The sequence below is a fragment of the Aethalodelphis obliquidens genome, unplaced genomic scaffold (genome assembly GCF_003676395.1).
Source record: "Aethalodelphis obliquidens isolate GAN/ISIS:26980383/991018 unplaced genomic scaffold, ASM367639v1 scaffold44, whole genome shotgun sequence".
NCBI lineage: Eukaryota > Metazoa > Chordata > Mammalia > Artiodactyla > Delphinidae > Aethalodelphis > Aethalodelphis obliquidens.
The window spans coordinates 12,499,669-12,522,063 of NW_020837988.1; the positions used below are offsets into that span (position 1 = coordinate 12,499,669).

A 22,395-nucleotide genomic window follows, 5' to 3' on the forward strand; every position below is an offset into this window, starting at 1 on the left:
TTGCCCGAAGCCCTCTGTGGGCCAGGGATGCCAGGAGTCCGGTGGGGCTGCTCTTCTTGCTTCGAAAGCCACCTCTTCCAGCTACAACAAAAACACGCCCCCCCAGGCTGGGGGACGGGGCATTCGCACATGTGGCGTCAGGTCCTACCCACAGCTGACCTTTGGTTACAGCCACATGAGAGGAAAGTGGAATGAGGATTGGTTTTACTTCGTTATAACTCAAGTGATATGAGCAGTCACAGTGAGGGGTGGCACCATGATCGGGCAGGGGGTGTCTGCTAGTGAGCAGTGCTATCCTGGCATGAGGAGGGGAACAGAATAGGTCCAGATTCGTGTCACACCCAGCAGCTGCCCTACAGGAGTGCTGTTGTCTGAGTCCTGGTGCCACTGATACCTCCAGTGGACCGTGATCGTGTCCTGTAGGTGTGTGTATGTCGGTCATCCTGGTGAATAGCTGTTCTCTAGTGCCCTTGCTCTGGACCATATCCGAGCCCAGATTTCTCAATTCCATTTCCTCCAGGCCTGTCCGCTTGGTCCAGTTCCAGCCAGTGTAGATACTGGTGCTTCCTCCTCAGCTTTGCTGGAGTAAGGACTGGAGTTCATGCACCGCCCACACATCAGTTTGATGCTGGCCTAGGGTGTGAGGCAAGGGCACTGCCTGTTAAAGGCTCTTAAGTTCTGCCACTGACTTAAAGGGAAGCCCAAGCCTGGCTTTTTAACTGAGAAAAAGTGTCTTCTTTTCCGTGTCCCTGTAAAGTGTTCCACGTTAGTTTTACATGGATGTTTCCAAAAGCTTGATGAAAGAACTCAAGCACAGCGTTCTAAGAGTGAAGGGTAGTTACACTCAGTGAGTCATGCAAGTAGTGAATTGTATGAGACATAAAGCACGAGCATTTCTAAGGCTACATTGAAGCTGCCAAAGGCCTAGATTTCTTGAAGGAAAAACTGTCTTTCTTACCGTCTCCTTGTAAAGACTTCCTTTTAAATTAAATTTATTGGGCTTCCCTGGTGGCGCGGTGGTTGAGAGTCCGCCTGCCGATGCAGGGGACACGGGTTCGTGCCCCGGTCCGGGAAGATCCCACATGCCACAGAGCGGCTGGGCCCGTGAGCCATGGCCGCTGAGCCTGCCTGTCCGGAGGCTGTGCTCTGCAAAGGGAGAGGCCACAACAGTGAGAGGCCCACGTACAGCAAAAAAAAAAAAAAAAATTAAATTTATATAGACTTTTCTTACAAGCTTCATGAAAACTTTTAGGCACAACGTTCTTTGAGTGAAAGGTAATTATTTTCAAGCCGTACGTTTTAAAGACAAGGAGAGCAGGTACCAGAATGGAAGTCTGATTTTTAAATTGAAATCAAATTGCACATACACATACATGCACGTGTGCACACATGTATATGTGTACGTGCACGTGTGTGCATAACTATATGCGCACATATACATACGTGTGCACATACCCATGCAGACACACACGGACACGTGCATGCACACATACGGGCATGTGTGTATGCGCATACACGTGCATGTGTGCACATATACGCTGACGTGTGTACGTATATGTGTGCGCGTACATATATACACAGGCATATGTACGTGCACACGCACATATACATGTGTACACAGACATGCACATATACATATATACACATACATACATAAGCATATACTTGGGCACACGACCTATGAAGTATTGGTATCAATGAGAAGAGCAGGTGCACTTGTGGGCAGTGTCACTCTCAAGAGCCTTTCCTATGACAGTAGCCGCCCAGGGGCCCAATGGGCAGTACCTGAATGGACCCTTTTCTGCATTTGCATGAAGAGTAAACAGTCCGCACTGAAGCTCATCAGTGGAGAAGATTAAGTAATTGTCTGTCCTGACATGGGATTCTAGAGGTTAAATGTGCATGATGGGACATCTCAGAACTAGCGTATGAGCCCCTTTGGTCTCCTTTTTAAATTTTATTTTTTATTTTAATTTTTTTTGTCTGTGCTCTGCGGCTTGTGGGATCCTAGTTCCCTGACCAAGGAATCAAACCAGGGCTCTCGCCAGTGAAAGCTTGGAGTCCCAACCACTGGACCGCCAGGGAATTCCCCTAGTCTCCTTTTTTTAAAGCCAAACTGGGGGGGCAGGACGGGAGGAAGGACATCAAAAAGAACAAGGAGATCAGGAAATCCCTAACGTGGCTCCCTCTGGGGTGGGAGGGAGGGGAACATTGGTGATCAGGTGGACTGCCAGGGTCTCAGAGTTACCACCTATCCTGTGCCAGACTATGTCCCTGTGTCCCACTGCTCGGGACACAAGAGAGGGAGACAAAATGGTCCCAGGCAAAGCAGGTTCTACCGAGATTTGAACTTGAATCTCTGGATTCAAAGTCCAGAGAGCTAACCGTTACGCCTTAGAACTATATGCCACTGTGTCCCTTTGCTGGCCACCCTTGGTCTAAGTGCCCCTGGGAAGGGACAAAAAGGGTCCACAGGTCCCACTGAGATTTCAACTCAGATCCCTGGACTCAGAGTCCAGAGTGCTAACCGTTACATCATAGAACTAGCTGCCACCCCTAGACACCAGGGTCCACAGGCGGACCTTGCCCCACAGCTGGGGACCCAAAAGCCAGATATAGTAGGCAAAAGTATAAGCTCATAGCAGAGGATGGTTTCGATCCATCGACCTCTGGGTTATGGGCCCAGCACGCTCCCGCTGCGCCACTCTGCTGTACTGTCCTTCCCTCTGAGCCTGCCTGTAACAAGCCCTACAGCCTCCCTGGGGTACAGCCCAGAAGACAAAAGTAAAGGGTGGGGGAGGGAGTCTCCTGCAAGTGCCCTTTTAAGAATAATGTGGATTTTTGCTCTCCCTCCCTCAACTTCTTACCCAGAGAAATCTCTGAATTCACGTCCTTTTCTGCTGTTTTAAAAAAGTCAAGAAACACAAGCTTCAGCCCAGAGTGTCTTTGGACAATGGTGGCAGGTTCTGTATTGCAGCGATGCTGGTTGGATTTCGGAAAAGAACAAAAGCAACGTTTCTCCCCATCATTTGAAAAAGACTCCTAATTTGTCCCAATTATCAATAAACTATCCTTTTAATTCGGCTTCTTCTCTTGACCTACTTCTTCCCCATGGCCAAGGAAGCTGTTTTTTCCATACAAAACGGCTTAAAATTACAGTGTTATGAAATCTTGCTGTTCAGCTTTATAATTTGAAGAAAAAATCAAAAATAACTTTGCATTTCAAAGAGGTAGAAACTATTCCCCCAAGAACATTCTGGAAATAAATCCTTTGGGGGAAAAAATGCGCTGAATTTCTGCTGAACCTTTTCATGTAAAAAGTGTCCATGGAACTTGCCGTTGCAGATAGTAGGGTGTCTCCTCTCTCAAGCCAACAGAATCATCAGGAAAAAGAAACAAAGAGACTGGAACTGCTGGAGTTCTATGGCCAGACTATGAACACCAGGACATTCAAAGGACATGGAACCATTTCTCTTTTTTTTTTAACTTTTTATTTTATATTGGAGTATAGTTGATTAACAATGTTGTGATAGTTTCAGGTATACACCAAAGTGATTCAGTTATACATATACGTGTACCTATAATTTTGTTACATAATATTGAGCAGAGTTCCCTGTGCTATACAGTAGGTCCTTGTTGGTTATCTGTTTTAAACATAGCAGTGTGTACATGTCAGTCCCCAACTCCCTAACTATCCCTCCCCACCACCCTTCCCCCACTGGTAACCATCAGTTCATTCTCTAAGTCTGTTTCTGTTTTATAAATAAGTTCATTTGTATCATTTTTCTTAGCTTCTGCGATATTTGTCTTTATCTGTCTGACTTACTTCACTCAGTATGACAATCTCTAGGGTCCATCCATGTTGCTGCAAATGAGATTATTTCATTCTTTTTAATGGCTGAGCAATATTCCATTGTATATATGTACCACATGTTCTTTACCCACTTATCTGTTGATGGACATTTAGGTTGCTTCCATTTCTTGGCTATTGTAAACACTGCTGCAATGAACATTGGGGTGCATGGAACTATTTCTACAAGCAGGGTTAAATGAAGCCACAGACACGGTATACAGTCCAACACTGGCCACAGTGCTGAGCCGTCAGAATCCCAAAGCCTGGAAGCTGGAGTTCCTGGACCCAGTAAGAACAGGAGCTGTGGCCTTCTTCCCTATCAGGCTGTGGACCTTCAGCTAGGCAGGGAAGAACTGAGGAATACCCAGGCCTTCTCCCCCCTCCCCCAACCTCTAATCTCCTTACCAGTGCCTCTCATTGGCTGCAGCCACTCAGCTCTCTGGCCCTCCAGCTTCCTGTTGGTCTTAGGGAAGAGGAAGGTAGTGGTGGATCTAGAGGGGAAGCAGAAGACACCCAGAACTGCAGAACACAACGAGAATCCAGACGTACAACCACATTGCCAAGGGCTTTGAAGGGAGAGTGAAGATGAGGGAGGAACTTTAGCAAAGGCCTGGGCAAAGCTACCAGGCAGGGACTTCTGCAACTGTAGTGACACATCCAGCACAAGGGGCACAAGGGGCAGCCCCTGGCTCAGAATATCAAAACAGACCGGCAGTTGCCTTGGGGGATAAGACTCCCTGGAATGCACCCACAAGGCTGTACCGTGAGCCTGAATCGCCACCACCCGGGTCTAGGATGTTGTCTGAGTCTGATAAATCTAGCCATATAGGTACACTGTGAGGCAAAATGGTGGCCACTGGGAGAAGACAGGGGGAAGCTCTCTGGGCAGCACATCTCATCAATGCCTCAGGCAGGGCCTGAACAAAACCACATTGGAGGGTTGGGGTCAAAGAGCTTTGCCAGTGAGGTGTGGGGATGGACTTTTCTGAACGGGTCCAGAATTTGAGAGATTCATATTCCACACAAAAGCTCTTCCAAAGGTCTCTACTGTGGGAAAGGCTGAACCAGGTGGCCTAGGTAATCTGCAGGTAACTGTCAGACTCTTTCTTCAGCCATCCTAGTGATGCTTGCTTAACCGTCGGGCCGAACTGGCCGTGGGGACAGGGAAGGAGACTCTCCCACTAAGCCTGCCCTGCCTGCCTCCCACGTACAAGTTTTAGTGGCCAACCCTAAATCCCAGTATTGACTGCGGGGCAGAGCGGGCAGCCAGCCACCCGAGGGTGAGGTCACGTCGGAACAGACCCGAATTCCGGACCTGGACTTATTTGCTTTCCATTCGGGAACCCCACTGTCATCGCGCCCTTCACAACACCGCTCCCAGCAAACCACGGGGCTTTACAATGACAGGTCTCTGCTCGTGGGAAAGGATTTCTCTTTTCAGTACCTCACCACCAGAGGCACTGCCCTAGAAAGGCGCGTCAGCGCCTATTTGTTTCCTCAGCACAGCTGAGAAGGGAAAGCGCAGGACCAAAGCGAAGGAGCGCTCCGTTCCCGCGGACAATTGTGCCTAATTGCTCGGGAGGAGGCCGCCGCGCTTTCCGCCTGAAGCCCCGTCGAACTCGGGGCCCCAGGCCCACCGCCAAGCGTGGCACCCGCTCCACTCGTCGCCGAAGGAGGCGGCCACACTGCCGCAGACTCAGCCCGGACCTCGCCAGGTCTCGGGGGAACTGGGTTCCTCCCTCTGCACGGCGTCGGCGGTCACGTGGGGGCGGTCACGTGGGAGGGCAGTCACGTGCCCTGCGTAAATCCGTGTCAGGCGGCGGCGCTGCTGCCTACCCCTAGCGGTTGCGTACGTTTCGCATGTAGTGGCGTGGGTCGGGGACCCTGGTGGCCGCGCTGGGGACAGGGCGAACTCCGGGCCTGCCCCCTTCGTGGGGCCGCGCTGATTGATGCCCCTGCCGTGCAGACGCTGCGCGCTCCCGGTCGGGCCCCAGGTGCCCTGCTCCACGCAGGGCACAGGATGGGTGGGGTCTCCAGCTTGTGCAGTTTGGAGCTCCCTTTTTAAGAATACGGAATTAGATACGAAGGTGAATGTTGATAGGAATAAGTAACCACAACAAACTGCAAATTATACACAGCTGATTAATATCACAAACTTTAAACACTTAAAACGTTTCACTAGGACTACCTTGGTGGCGCAGTGGTTAAGAATCTACCCGCCAAGGCAGGGGACACGTGCTCGAGCCCTGCTTGGGGAAGATCCCACATGCTGCGGAGCAACTAAGCCTGTGCACCACAACTACTGAGCCTGAGCTCTAGAGCCTGTGAGTCACAACTACTGAGCCTGCGGACCACAACTACTGAAGCCTGAGCACCTAGAGACCGTGCTCTACAACAAGAGAAGCCACTGCAATGAGAAGCCCGTGCACCGCAACAAAGAGTAGGCTCTGCCCACCGCAACTAGAGAAAGCCCACGCGCAGTGATGAAGACCCAACACAGCCAAAATAAAATTAATTAATTAAAAAAATTTTAAATAAAACATTTCACTAGTTAACTGCCTAACACACCTCATATATTTTTTTCTAATTTTTTTTCTTTTATTTGCAGCATGTGGGATCTAGTTCCTTGACCAGGGTTGGAACCTGGGCCCCCTGCATTGGAAGCGTGGAGTCTTAACCAATGGACCACGAGGGAAGTCTCAATTTTTTCTAAATTTTTGAATGCAGACCTTAATTACTCCTTCATGTGGGAATGATTTGGTAATACTGTTTATATATGGTAAATAGATAATTCAGTCTTTTCTTTAGCAGGGTTAATCAAATTTTGCTTTTTATTATTAATAGTTTAGAAAAGATTGTCCAGAGTTGCGTTCTTTTGATGATGTTACATACTCTTTTAGGGTTGCCATCAGACTTGGCCAAACCTATCCTGTATGTCTGGAGGCAGGGACCCACCTCTAATCCGTGGTGGCCTCACAGTGACTTGTTAGGAGCTTTGTGTCATGTATTTCATGTCAGACCAGGAAGAAATGGAAAACACTTTCCATGTTTGCTTTCCTCATCTTCACTAATTGGATCCCATATGTTCTGTGTGTTTCCGACCTCCTTACAGAAGGAGCCTACTCTGTTTTTATGTGATTTGTGTGTGGCCCAAGTAAACATGTTCTTGTGCTTTGTGCAGTCTTCATGATTTTTGACAGTTCTAAAGACATCCACTGATGTGAATGTCTGATGTAAGTGATGTCTGTCTTGTTGAAAACTACACAAGCAAAACAAATACAGGCAATGTTAGTCTTGGAATAGGCTAGTCAACATCCTGTAGCAGTTTTCCTGTTAAAAAGTAACTTTCAAATGTTTTAAGAAACATCTTTTTTGTCCGTTGTACCTTGATTCTTTGTAAATGGAATCATAATTTTGAACGAATGAATTTTTCATTAAACAGGGTTGGGGGAATTAGTGTTCATTCTAACAGGTTTGGTGAAGTAATCAATGAAGTAAAAAATCAGTGGGTGGGGCCACCTGGTGTGTCCTGCTGAGTGGACTGGTTGTGGTTTCCCTTTCTGTTACCATCATCTTCCTTCTGCTTTTTATTCCTTCTTTTTTTTGTTTGTTTGTTTGTTTTTTGCTTCCTGTTTAGGAGTGTTCTGACTCTCATAATACCTTTCATCTCTGTGTTGTCATTTTCATTACCCATATTTTCTTAGCTATCATGATTCTTTCCCTTCATGATTTTGACCATTACCGTTTTTAGTTTCTATTGTGTTACATGTGTTTTGATATTTTGAAGTTTCTACCAGACTTTTTCTTTTGTTTTTTTTTCCCCTCCCTTCCAGTAAACTACTTCCCTCTGTTTGAATTTTGATATGATCGGTAATTCTTTAAAAGTATACAAAGTTAATCTGAATGTAAGGCAAGTACAAGTGCAACTCAGATGCATTTTTTATTGCCCCTACGTGTACTGAGCTCCATGACTATGAAATAAAATAACTGTACACCACATACAATGATTTACAGGTGACTGTGTGAAGGAGTTCTATCATAGGAAAACACATTTCTTCAGGCCCTTTTGCTGTGTCATATGAAGGTTGAAATGAGTTCATACTGACGTTTCCAGCTCTAGTCCAGAACCACGTGGTTTCCTCCAGCCTTTCCTTGCTTCTCTGTAACTCACTCTCCAACCTGAGAAATCTTCTTTGCCCACTTTTAAAAATTGTGGTACTTGATTTGTTAGAGGCAAGATCCCTGTCTTCTCATCTTTTTATTTCCTAAACGAAGCAGTGTCTCCTACAGATGTAGCTCTGCACCGATGTTGAATTGACATGTTTAGCTTTGATGTTTACCATCAGAATTCTCTACAAAATAGTTGCCTCAGCTTCCATGCTCATGTTCTGACTGCCTGCTTCCTCTCTATTTCTCATCCCTAACCCAGGGCCAGCAGGATGAGGCAAGGTTTTCATCTTGGTCCTCTGTGCTTCACATAAGCTCAGAGAAGTTTTCTGCAAGGGCCAATGGACAGTAACTGATTGGAATAATCATTCACTCATTATGTCACTTTCCCAAACTTACTCTGCATCAGACCAGTGCCAAGCCTAATCCAATTCCAGACGCAGAGTCCTGTTGGGATAACATGTACACAATGACTGTCCCAGACTGCAAGCTGGGAACCAGGTGGGTACCAAGCGGCTTCGAGGGAGGAGCAGTTCTCACTGTATGGGAGGTGGCCGGGGCGGCTGATGGAGGTGCCATGGGAGCCGGGTCTTGCATTTGGGTGGCTGGGTGAGCATGTGAGGGGAGGGGGACCCGGGGAAGGAGGCTGGCCATGTGTGAGGGAATGTGGGCTGCTGGTCCAGGTGAGGAGTGATGAATCAAGGCTGCCTCCCCTCCCTGTCCCGATGAAGGTAGGGCCCGGCTCCCCTTTGCTCCCCGTGGGCCTGGGCATCCAGCACTGGGCCCAGCATGAAGCTGGAAATAGGAAATGTTTGATGAGTGGACAAGCTACTGAATGAAGGAATGAAAGAGTGAATGCATGAATGGGCGATGAGTAGCCCATGAGTCAAAGTTAGGCTGGAGGTTTAGAGCTCAGGAGATGGGAGGACCAGAGATGCCCAGACAAATTCTGAGAAGCCACAGCCTGGGTTGGGTGGGGCTGGGGCTGGGGCTGGGGGCCCTGAGTTGAGGCGATAGAAGTTCCTCTATTCAGAAATACCCTTTAGCTATTGAATCCTTGTCTGTCCTACTGTCTGTGTTTTGCATGTTTTCCATGTGGGCTTTGGGGGACACTAACCTCAGCACAGAGATCCAGAAAGGTCACCTGGAGGAGACTTGGCTGGATGGCGATGCCAAGGGCAACCGAAGATGGGTCTGCATGTGGCTGACCATGGGACACCGTCACTACAAGGGGCACACGCCTCACACCTTCATCCCCCGCTCCCAGGCCATTCCTGGTGTTCTTCTCAAACTTAGGTAAATGTGGTCTGTGGTCCAGTGGTAAAGAATCTGCCTTCCAATGCAGGGGACGTGGGTTCGATCCTTGGTCAGAGAACTAAGATCCCACATGCCGCAGGGCAACTAAGCCCACGTGCCACAACTACTGAGCTGTCGTTCCTCAACTAGAACCCGTGTGCCACAAGCTACAAAGCCCACGTGCCCTGGAGCCTGTGCGCCACAACTAAACTAGAGAAAAACCTGGACACCACAACTAGAGAGAAGCCCGCACACCACAACCAAGAGCCTGCATGCCTAAACGAAGATCCTGAGTGCCACAACTAAGACCCGACGCAGCCAAAAATAAATAAATAAATAATAAATCTTTTTAAAAAATGTGGCCTACAGCACAGAGGCACACAAGACAGCTGGAGCAGGGCTCCCCTGCCCCAGGGCACATTCTGAGGGCTGCCTTTCTGGGAGCATTGCCTTAACTCAGGAGGTAAGTACAGTAAATTCCTTACGTACGAATGAGTTCCATTCCAAGAGCACGTTCCTAAGTCCAGTTTGTTCATAAGTCCAACAGGTTAGCCTAGGCACCCAACTAACACAATTGGCTATATAGTACTGTACTGTAATAGGTTTATAATACTTTTCACACAAGTAATACATAAAAACAAAACACAAAAAATAAAACATTTTTAATCTTACAGTAAATAGAACAGCTGGCACACAGCATCTGGCATTGAGTGAACAGGCAAGAAGAGTTACTGACTGGAGGAGGGAGAGGAGGTGGGAGACGGTAGAGCTGAAGGATCGTCAGCAATTGGAGATGGAGAGCAAGCTGCAATTTCACTCACATTGGTGGAATGCACTTCGGAATCTTTGAAAGTTTGCAACTTGAAGGTTCGTATTTAGGGGACTTACTGTACACATAGCCACATATGTAATGGCTTCTGTGACGTGTGAAGAACTATGTAGGGACACACCCAAGGACCCCCTTCCTGCCCCCAGGTGTACAGAGAGTGAGAACACGCCTCCCCCTCTTTCCAAAGCTCCAAAGGGAGGTCTTTGGAGAAGAGGTTTTGGTGGAGGAGGATTAGAAACACACTTTCAGGTCCAGTTAATATCAGCAAATTTAAGGGTATTCTCAGTATTTTCTTTTTAAAATTGGTATTATAAGATTTATCTCTGAAGCTCTCATTTTTTAAAAAAAATTTATTTTATTTGGCTGGGTTGGGTCTTAGTTGTGGCACGTGGGATCTTTGTTGCAGCGTGAAGACTTAGTTGTCCTGCAGCATGTGGGATCTTAGTTCTCTGACCAAGGATCGAACCCACGTCCCCTGCATTGGAAGGCAGATTCTTAACCACTGGATCACCAGGGAAGTCCCTGAAGCTCTCATTTTTTTAGAATGAAATTCAACTAGGAATGTGTGTATTATTCACCTATAAAACTCACTTTTTCCAAAAATTAGACAGGGTTTAAAACATTTTACCAATTTTTAACTTTTAAATGACCTAATTATGTTTTCCAACCTTAATTAAAATGTAATTTTAAATTGCAATGACAAAAGTGAGACATGCTTTTTATTGTTTCTTATTATGGAAAAGGGCAGAATCCTAAGAAGTGGGAGTAGCTCATATGAGCAGCTGGGAGAGTGTTGTTCTGGGCCTTTCCTGGTGAACAGGTGATAGATCAGCCCTGACCATGGGGCACACACCACATCCCCATTACCACACCTGGGCAGATACCCCCTTCATTTCCTTTTTTTAAAAAATATTTATTTATTTATTCATTCATTCATTCATGCATGCTGCACCAGGTCTTAGTTGCAGCATGTGGGGTCTTGTTCCCAGACCAGGGATCGAACCTGGGCCCCCTGTTGGGAGCGTGGAGTCTTACCCACCGGACCACGAGGGAATTCCTTTTAAAATATATATATATATATATATATATATATATATATATATATATGTTTATTTATTTGGGCACCCCTTCATTTCTTTCTTTAATTTTAAAATTTATTTATTTATTTTAATTAATTATTTATTTTTATTAATTTATTTATTTTTGCCTGCATTGGGTCTTCGTTGCTATATGCAGGCTTTCTCTAGTTGCGGTGAGTGGGGGCTACTCTTCGTTGTGGCGCACAGGCTCCTCATTGCAGTGGCTTCTCTTGTTGCAGATCCCCAGCTCTAGTCGCGTGGCCTTCAGTAGTCGCAGCTCATGGGCTCAGTAGTTGTGGCTCACAGGCTCTAGAGCACAGGCTCAGTAGTTGTGGCGCACTGGCTTAGCTGCTTCACGACATGTGGGATCTTCCCGGAGCAGGACTCGAACCCGTGTCCCCCACATTGGCAGGCGGATTCTTAACCACTGCGCAACAGGGAAGCCCTCATTTCATTTTTTTGAAATTAATTTATTATTTATTTATTTATTTGTGGCTGCGTTGGGTCTTCGTTGCTGCACGGGCTTTCTCTAGTTGCATGGAGTAGGGGCTACTCTTCTCTAGTTGCGTAGAGCAGGGGCTACTCTTCAGTGCGGTGCGCGGTCTTCTTATTGTGGTGGCTTCTCTTGTGTGGTTGTGGAGCACGGGCTCTAGGCACACGGCTTCAGTAGTTGTGGAGCACAGACTTAGTTGCCCCAAGGCATGTGGGATCTTCCTGGGTGTCCCCTGCATTGTCAGGCAGATTCTTAACCACTGCGTCAGCAGGGAAGTCTTGGCACCTCTTCACTTCTTTAATGTGTGGATGTCCTAGTAAATATGCAGCTGGCTGCCACTGATGTACATTACAGTGCTGTGTAGATTTCTGTTTTGAACCCTGCAGGAATCAACCTAGCACAGCTGTGCTGGTAACTTGTAAATTCCTACACCTGGAACCTCCAAGTTTGAAGACACCACACTTCCAGCTTTGCTCTATTCGAATGACCTTTTTGTGAAAACTCAAAACACTTTCCACAAAATGCTTATATGAGGAGGCACCAAAGGGCGTGCCCGGGAGAGCCGGCACCAGCTCCCCGGAATCCGGGGAGGCGCCCCTGCCCCGCTGCACCCATCCCGTCCATCTGTTTCTCACTTGCCTGCTGAAGACACTCGGTTGTTTCAGCTTTTGGTTATTACGAATAAAGCTGCTATGAACATTCTTGGACAAGCAATTTTGCAGGCATCTGCTTTCTTTTCTCTTGGGTAAGTACCTAGGAGTGCAGTGGTTGCATCTACACATACGTGGTAGGGGTGTGTGTGTGTGTGTGTGTGTGTGTGTGTGTGTGTGTGTGTTTGTAAGACTTTATGTAAAAAGCTGCCAGGCTTTCTTGCAGAGTGGTGGTGCCAACTTTATATTCCCACCGACAGCATACGAGAGTTCTTGTTGCTTCACATCACTGTCTGCACTTAGAAAGGTCGGTCTTACTAAATTTAGCCATTCTTCCAGTACCTTGTGGTTTTAATATGCGTTTCCCTGATGACTAGTGATGCCAAACATCTCTCCATGTGTATATTGATCATTCACATATCTTCTCTTGTGAAGTAGCTGTTCAAGCCTCCTGCCTATTTATTTTTTCATAACTCTAATTTAAACAATTCTTTTCCTTTTATGGTTTTCATGTTTGGGGTGCTGGGACCCAAAAGACAAGGATAGTTTCCTATGTTTTCTTTTTGGAAGCTTGATAGTTTCAGCTTTTACATACAGCTCTATGATCCATCTCAAATTAATTTTTCTGTATGGTGTAAGATACGGGTCAGAGTTTTCATTTGTGGTTGTTATGATTATTCAGATATCCAGTTATTCCAGCATTGTTTATTGAGTAGACTTCCTAAACCATATAATATGAGGTCTTTTGTGACTGGTGTCTTTTACTTAGCATAATGTTTTCAAAGTTTATCCATGTTGTAGCATGTATTACTGTTTAAATTTTTGGTTTCAAGTAATTCTGCATTGTATAGATACACCACATTTTTTTTTCTTTTTAACATCTTTATTGGAGTATAATTGCTCTACAGTGGTGTGTTAGTTCTGCTTTATAAAAAAGTGAATCAGCTATACATATACATATATCCCCATATCACCTCCCTGTTGCGTAGATACACCACATTAAAAAATTTTTTTAATTAAAAAAAAATTTTGGGGGGGCTTTCTCTAGTTGTGGTGAGCAGGGGCTACTCTTCGTTGCGGTGTGCAGGCTTCTCATTGTGGTGGCTTCTCTTGTTGCAGAGCACGTGCTCTATGCACGCGGGCTTCAGTAGTTGTGGTGCTCAGGCTCAGTGGTTGTGGTTCTCGGGCTCTGGAGGGCAGGCTCAGTAGCTGTGGCACACCGGCTTAGGTGCTCCGCAGCATGTGGGATCTTCCCAGACCAGGGCTCGAACCTGTGTCACCTGCATTGGCAGGCGGATTCTCATTCACTGCACCGCCAGGGAAGTCCCCATATACCACACTTTATTTGTCCATTTTTTAGTTGATGGACATTTTAGTTGTTTTGACTTTTTGGCCATTTTGAATAATTCTGTTATGAACATTCATGTACAGTTTTCTGTATGGGCATACTTTTTCATTTCTCTTGGGTATATGTCTAGAAGTAGAATTGCAGGGTCATGTGGTAGCTCTATGTTTAACCTTTTGAGGAACTGTCAGACCATTTTTCAAAGTGGCTGCATCATTGTATGTTCTTACTGTAAACGATGTATGAGAGTTCCAGAAGGGTCTTAAATGGAGCTTCTGCCTGTGTGGGGTTGAGGTACTACCCTCCTGGCACATGCATGTGTTCACTAACCTGGGAGCTCTCTGAACCCCATAGTTTAGAAACTTTTATGGAAGTTTCATCATATAGTCATGATTAATTATTAACTCAATCTCCAGCCCCTCTCCCAGAGGATGGGGGTGGGGCTAAAACTTCTGCTTCTAACCCTGGCTTGGTCTTTCTGGTGACCAGCCCCCATCCAGGAGCCCACCCAGAGTTGCCTCATTAGAACAAAAGATGCTCCTATCACCCAGGAAATTCCAAGGGATTTAGGAGCTCTGTGTCAGGAGCCAGGGGCACAGGCCAGGTGTATATTTATTATGTCACACTGCCCTTTCCCTACTGAGTAACTTCGGCACCTCTGTTGAAAATCAATTGATTCTGTATGTGGAGGTTTATTTCTGGACTTTTTATTGTGTTCCACTGATTTGTCTACTCTTATACCAGTACCACACAATTTTAATTAGTATAGTTTTATGTTGATTTGATTACTATAGCTATACTGTATTTTATTAGCTTTTTGTTAAAGGCTGAATTAGAGAAGGCATCTTATATTCACTTGGTTATTACAGCTTTATTTTAATTTATATTAATATAGCTGTAAATCCTTCAAACTTAGTTCTTCTTTTTCAAGATCATTTTGATCCTTTGCACTTCCATATGAATATTAGAATCAGCTTGTAAATTCCTACAAGCAAGCTAGCTGGGGATTTGATTGGGATGATATTGACTCTATAGATCAATTGGGCCATATAACCAACTTAGCAAATCAGTATTCAAGAATACACTACTTTTGTTTAATGATCTATACCAATATAGTTAACTAAACCAATCAGGATGAACTCCACGTTGGCAGGTACTTTTCCACATATATCATGCCAGTGAAAAAACGGTATTTGTAATTATGATCATGGGCACCGTGAGATCGTGAAATGCCTCCTGAATTGTCAAGAAAAGTCACGTGAGTAAGGTTTTGATGTCAGGTTGTTGTGACTGTATCACAACTATTTGAAACTTCACAGTCATATTATAAATTTTTTAAAATTTATTTTATTGAAGTATAGTTTACAATGTTGTGTTAATTTCTGATGTACAGCAAAGTGATTCAGTTATACATATATACATTCTTTTTCCTGTTCTTTTCCATTATGGTTTATCACAGGACATTGAATGTAGTTCCCCGTGCTATACAGTAGGACCTTGTTGTTTATCCATTATATATATAATAGTTTGCATCTGCTGACCTCAAACTTCCAACCCTTCCTTCTCCACTCCTCCCTCCCCATTGGCAACAAGTCTGTTCTCTACGTCTGTGACTCTGTTTGTTTCGTAGATAAGTTCATTTGTGTCATATTTTAGATTTCGCATATAAGTGATATCATCATATGATAAATTTGGATTTCTTTATCAAGTGGGCCTCAATTCAGCTCCGTGGTTTGACAAATATATGAAATACCTACTACCTGCCAGCTCTGTGATGCTGAGGTAGGAACATAGGAACAGCCATTTTCCTGCCTCAGAGCCGAGGATGTGTGATCAAATGGAACATTTCATTCGTCTCAGAATCCTGGGTAGCAAAAAGTTTATGATACTATGACTTATTTATTCCGTGGTATTTGTGTTTTCTGTAAAGAGAACCAGAAATGTGAAATTAATCTTTTATCCAAGGTAATACCTTTTGAATTTCCAGTACTGACTACCAGCAGGGCCATGTTTTAATGAACATACATTATATTTCCTCTGAAAGCTTGGCCAAAATAAGAATATTTATCTCCTCTCTGTAGAGTACATTTTTTTCCATGCAATTCGAAGTGCTGCTTCCATCTTGTCAAAATGGTTAGGGTACCCACAGCCAAGGACAGAGCTGAAAGCAGCACCTGGCAGCCCAGTCAGATGGTTAGAGCTGCATGATTTCCTGAGGCAGCTGTGCGCTGAATGCCTGTCACTGGGAGTGGCAGCTCAAAGTTTGCAGTAATAGTGTCAGGGAGACAAGACATACACCACACACTAGTGAAAAGTAACAGTATGGAAAGTAAGTAACAATGCAAGGTAGGCAGTATGTTACTGAGTGTCACAGAACACACAAATTAGGAAGTCCGGGGCCCTGGAGAGCCTAGCAGAGTTGCTGCAGCACTGGAATACTTCGTGCAGGGAGAGGGAATTGCATAGGTGGGAGGAGTGCTGAGTGCAGGCAGCTGATGAACAAAGGTGGAATGCAGGAATCAACGGGCAGGTGATGGTCGGGGTAGAGTTGGGCACAGGTGGAGCTGAAGGGCTGGTGGGCACAGGTCCTCTATGCCACCTGGGTGCAGTGGGAAGAAATGGGCAGGAGCCGGACAGGGAGGAAACACAGACTGTTGGGTCTGGCTTCCATCTGGTGTCTAACCATGAACTTCTGAAGGTTTTTTTGTTTGTTTGTTTGCGGTACGCGGGCCTCTCACTGTTGTTGCCTCTCACTGTCGTGGCCTCTCCCATTACGGAGCACAGGCTCTGGACGCACAGGCTCAGCGGCCATGGCTCACGGGCCCAGCCGCTCCGCGGCATGTGGGATCTTCCCGGACCGGGGCACGAACCCGTGTCCCCTGCCTCGGCAGGCAGACTCTCAACCACTGCGCCACCAGGGAAGCCCCTTCTGAAGGTTTTTTACTAGGAAAAGTTATGATAACTGGTGTTACATTCTCAAGATCACAGGACTTCTCATCACAAGTTGTTCATATTATTTTGTTAAATGACACCAGTTGCAGTGCTGGAGTTTAATCTGAATTTTTGTTTCTTAGAGTATCAAAATTCATGATTATTATATCATCAATATGCACCCTCTTTACTGTGAGTGGCACACAGGAAGCCTTGTTTTTGCTTCTCCAATGAAGTGATAAAGAACAGATTGGTGTGCTGACATGGGCAAGTTAGTCAACCTCTCTGTGCCTCCGAGGAGTAATATGTGGGCAGTCAGAGCATCTATCAACTAGACGTGTATCATGAGGATGGCCTGAGCCTGTATCTAGAGTCCCTAGAGCAGTACCTGGCATGCAGAGAACGCTGCACAAGAGTTTGTTAACTGAATCACAGACAATTTTGATAGCAGGTTCCGTCAGGACAGCCCCAACATAAACACTGGAGGTGTCAGGCCTTGTTTGAATCTTGTTTTATTCTAAAAAGAGGGTTTTCAAGTGGGGTAGCATCCTGGGGTAGCCCCTAGAGCTTCCTCAGAATGGAGGGTTAGAGCTGGAAGAGGCTTCTGAGAGCAGCCCGTGCTGTGGCTCAGCTTGCAGGTGAGGAAACTGAGAATGTGGACAAGACGGTGGGGCCCAGACCACACCACTCATCAGTTAGTGGAAAGACCCAGGTGGAAATCTGAGACTTCTCCCCAGTGCCTTCTTCCTTCTTACTCTGCTGGCACACAATGTGGCTGGACCACTGCAGAGTTTTGATGGTCAGGGTACATAATCATTTTTATGGAGTGTAACTGGCTGAGTTAGTTAATAAGTATTTAAATCTATATCCTGACTGACTTTTATGCCTGCTTGTTCCATTAATTACATAGCAACGTGTTAAAATCCCAAACTCTATTATTAGTGGGTTATTTTTCCTTTTGGTTCTGTCAGTTTTTGCTTTGAACATTAGGCAGTTATATTATTATATCTGCTCAGGATTTTGTAAACTCATTTACATTAGGTGGGTTTTTTTTTTTCCCTTCAGTCTAAAGTCTCAGACTTTTTTCTTTTTTGGCTGCATTGCTCGACTTGCCGGATCTTAGTTCCCCAACCAGGGACTGAACCTGGGGCCACAGCAGTGAAAGCACCGAGTCCTAACCACTGGGCGGCCAGGGAATTCTAAAGTCTCTGACTTCTAATTGTAGTTTTCTGTACATTTACATTTAATGTAATGATTGACATGGTTGGGTTTAAAGCCACCACCTTGCTGTTGTGTATTTGTTCCATCTGCCCTTTATTCCTTCTCTTTTGCCTTCTACTAAATTATTCATGTACTTTAAAAATTTTGTTTCATCTCCTCTATTGTATTTTTGGCATATATATTATGTATGTTTATATATATATATATATATATATTTTTTTTTTTTGCGGTACGCGGCCTCTCACTGTTGTGGCCTCTCCCGTTGCGGAGCACAGGCTCCAGACACTTAGGCTCAGCGGCCGTGGCTCACGGGGCCCAGCCGCTCCGCGGCATGTGGGATCCTCCTGGACCGGGGCACGACCCCGTGTCCCCTGCATCAGCAGGCAGCAGGTGGCAGGCGGACTCTCAACCACTGTGCCACCAGGGAAGCCCTAATATATATTTTATATATTATTTTTGCTAACCTTTTTGGATCTGTGGGTTGGTATATTCTCACCAATTTGTAAAATCTGTACACATTCTCTCTTTAAAAATTTCTTCTGGGGGCTTCCCTGGTGGCACAGTGGTTAAGAATCCGCCTGCCAATGCAGGGAACATGGGTTCGAGCCCTGGTCCAGTAAGATCCCACATGCCATGGAGCAACTAAGCCCACGAGCCACAACTACTGAGCCTGCATGCCAAAAGCCCATGCTTTGCAACAAGAGAAGCCACTGCAGGAGGAGCCTGTGCACTGCAATGAAGAGTAGCCCCCACTTGCTGCAACTAGAGAAAGCCTGCGTGCAACAACGAAGACCCAACGCAGCCAAAAATAAATTTATAAAAAAGAATTTTCTTCTGTTCCATTTCTTTTTCCTTCCTTTTAAGAGTCCAATTTCATGTACATTAGACCTTTCTGATCTTGTCATGGGTCTCTAATACTCTTTTCTGTTATCTTTTTTCCTTATTTTCATTTTTTAAATAACTTTATTTATTTTTGGCTGCGTTGGGTCTTTGTTGCTGTGCGTGGGCTTTCTCCAGTTGTGGCGAGCAGGGGCTACTCTTCATTGCGGTGCATGTGCTTCTCATTGTGGTGGCTTCTCTTGTTGCGGAGCACGGGCTCTAGGCACGCGGGCTTCAGTAGTTGTGGCATGTAGGCTCAATAGTTGTGGCACATGGGCTTAGTTGCTCTGTGGCATGTGGGATCTTCCCAGACCAGGGCACAAACCTGTGTCCCCTGCATTGGCAGGCAGATTCTTAACCACTGTGCCACCAGGGAAGTCCCTTTCCCTGTGTTTTGATTCAGATGATTTCTAGTGATGTGACTTTGAGTTTAAACTTCCTCTCTTCAGCTGTATTCAGTTTTCTAGCGTGTGGCCTTTCTGGTGTCGCAGCTGTTTGCTTGGGCTGCACCAAGATCTCTTCTCTTTGCTTCAACATCTCCCAGTCCTGCAGGACCTCTGCAATCTCTGTTCAGCTCTCATGTAGGACCTGCAGACAGAAGAGGTTCAAAGAACAGTTAGGTTGCTTTAATAAAACTTCCCCCAGTTCTGTTTACTTATGTGTATACATTTATGAAAAAAATAGGGATAATACCGATTCTGTACCCTGCCTCATTCTAGTAATTCTCATCACTGGATATATGGACTAATTGTAAGGGAAAAAAAGCCTTAGACATTATGGAGACAAATCTCCAATATAATTCAACTCTTTAGTCTTAATCAAAACTTGAATTTTTATTTTTGATGTGGACCCTTTTTAAAGTCTTTATTGAATTTGTTACAGTATTGCTTCTGTTTTATGTTTTGGTTTTTTGGCTGCGAGGCATGTGGGATCTTAGCTCCCTGACCAGAGATCAAACCCGCACACCATGCATTGGAAGGCGAAGTCTTAACCACTGCGCCACCAGGGAAGCCCCATGATTTTATTTTAAAAGGCAGTATTTCTAATATTTGGGAAATTGTATCTATTGCAACTATTTAAACATGGTGGAAATTTTTGCTATTATCTTAAATGTGTAAGCTTACAAATTTTCACAAAACTAATAGTTTGTTGGGTGCTTACGCAAAAAGCTTTGAGGATCATGAGTCCAACTACCCTTTTCTGTTGCCTGAATCATTGTGAGACACAAATGGGCCTCCCTGTTTTCAGTTTTGTCCCACACAGCAGAAAGGTTGATCTTTGTAAAAGTTAAATTGGATCATGTTGCTCACTGCTTGAAATGCCCAGTGGTTTCCCATCTCAGGTGCTAAGGGCCCCCATGGAGCAGCAGCCTCTGAATTGCTCCCTGGCTGTCTCTCCCCTCATGCAGGGCCCCCCACCCCGGTCCCTGACACACGGAGCATATAGTACTCCTGCCTCTGGGCCATTGCCCTTGCTCTTTGCCCAGAGGTCACTGTGGCCCTGGCTCATGTCCTTCAGGCCTCAGGTCAGAGGTATCCTCCTCCTCTGGTCCTCCTGCCCACCTCTCAGACCTCTCACTCTGCTCTATGTGCTGCTCCTTGGCTGTGCCTATATGTGTTCACACGTGCACTGTGGGTCCTCCGTAAGCACCACCAGGCAGGTGCCCCACCGGGCAGGTGCCCCGTGGTCTCGCTCTCTTCCTGGACCTGTGTCCAGCATGGACACACCCCAGGATGAGAGAACAAAGGTTTGTAAGCCCTTTGGGTGGGGTGTGTCTCCTCCACATCTCCGCTTTCAGCTGCTCCATGTAAAGAGCAGCGATGCTGCTGAACCCCGAGAGCATCTCCTGGTGCTCTTCCTCTGTCTCAATGGATCGTGCATGCTGCTTCCTTTTGGCCCCTTCTTTCACACGTGCTGATGGGACGTGGCTGCTGGGTCTGCTCACTGCTCTCTGTCCAACCCTGGCCTGTGACTGGTATACAACGGGTGCTTACTGAGCACTCGGAATGGATGGAAGGGCTGGTACAAGCCCCCTCTGCTCTGGAGCCTTTTCTGACTATCCCAGTGTCGGTGACCTGTTTCCTTCTCAGAACCGTGTGGTTGTTACCATTTCCACTTGCCTGGCATTGTCCATCTTTTCATCAAGGGGCCTTGTGTCTACATAGGAGGGACATTGTTGAGACACATCAGTTCAATGGGACAGACTCACCCTCTTCATACCTATAGGCCTGGGTTCCCTGCATGCGGTGGACACTGTGTGTTGACGAAAAAATGTGAAAAGCAAGTGAACGTTTCTAGTGACTGGCCTTACATAAGTTCAACAGCACACAACACATACTCCGAACACAGTCAGTTACTTTATCACAAGGAAGCTTCCGAATGCAAGGCAGAGTGGTGGTTGTCCCCCACCAGAGCACCAGGACCTCGGGACAACACACTGGTCACTCTGACAACTGGTTTGAAAACATCAGTTATACTTGATGGGATGCTCTTTCTTTTGATCGACTGTGTTTTGTTTGAAAATGAAAGGTTCCCCACTTATTATGGGTTGGCCAAAAAGTCCGTTCGGGTTTTCCCGTATGGAAAACCTGAACGAACTCATTGGCCAAACCCAATACTTAAATTCTCGTCTCAACACCACCTAAAATCTCTCCCACATATAATAAGTATTTAACGAAACTACTTTTCTTCTGTCTAGGAGATTCTGCCAGGCCTATGTTTCAAAGCAGTGTTAACCCCTGGGGGTTTGTACTATAACCACAAACACATCTACAGCACATGAGACAGGAAGATGTCGCATTCAGAGGGGCACGTTAATTTCCATTTCTTTAGAATGGGTTTTTACACAGAGACCAAGTGCCGGGCTCTGCCACCACCGGAGCCCGACCTGCCTGCGGCCTTCGAAGCTTCCCGCTCACTCCAGGCCCACGGCGTCGGGACGCTGACCCGCGCTCCTGCGCCCCTCCCCTCGTCCCCTCCCCACGCTCCACTGGACCCTCCCAGCGGGCCCTCCCCACTCTCCTCCCGGAGGACCCTCCCCCTGCCTCGTGGACCCTCCTCACGGACTCTCCCCACTCTTCTCTCCCTCCTCGCCAGCCCGCAGACACTCGCGGTGGGGTCTCACAGCCATTGCAACCGTGGAAACGCGTGGATTTCGGCTGGTAACACGAGGCAGGCTCCGGCCACGCTTGAGGATGCGCGCGTGACGGCAGCGGCAAACCACGGGGCCGGTGCGGAGTGTGCGGGCCCCCGCCCCCTGCCCCCGCCGACCTTGACCCCGGCCCGGCCCGGCCCCCGCCCCCGCCCCGTCCTGGTTCCCCTCTCTGCGCGGCTCCGTGCGTCGGCTCGGCGGCTCCAAGGCCGCCCTGCTCCGTACCGCGTTTTCCAGGCCGCCAGAAGCCGCGCCTGCGTCGGGCGCCGCGGCCGACGTGCGGGCGCACGGCCGGCGTGCCTCTCCATTGACCAGCCTCTGGTAGCCCCACTGCCGTGCACCGCCGCTATAGGCGGGTGCCGCCGTCAGTCACGGGCCCGGCGCCGGCCCGCGGCGCGCCGCGCGTGTCCCGCCCCTCGCCGCCGCTCGTCGCTCGCCGGCCGGCGGCCTCGCTCGGCCCTCAGCTCCGTGGCGGCGGCGGAAGGCGGCCCGGGCCCTCGC

General features: G+C 46.8%; 1 non-coding gene across 1 annotated transcript; it reads right to left on the bottom strand.

Moving 5' to 3' along the window:
• Positions 1 to 2,639: 2,639 nt before the first annotated feature.
• Positions 2,640 to 2,711, bottom strand: TRNAM-CAU (transfer RNA methionine (anticodon CAU)). The gene has a single exon. It is a non-coding gene; the product is annotated as a tRNA-Met (tRNA).
• Positions 2,712 to 22,395: the final 19,684 nt, after the last annotated feature.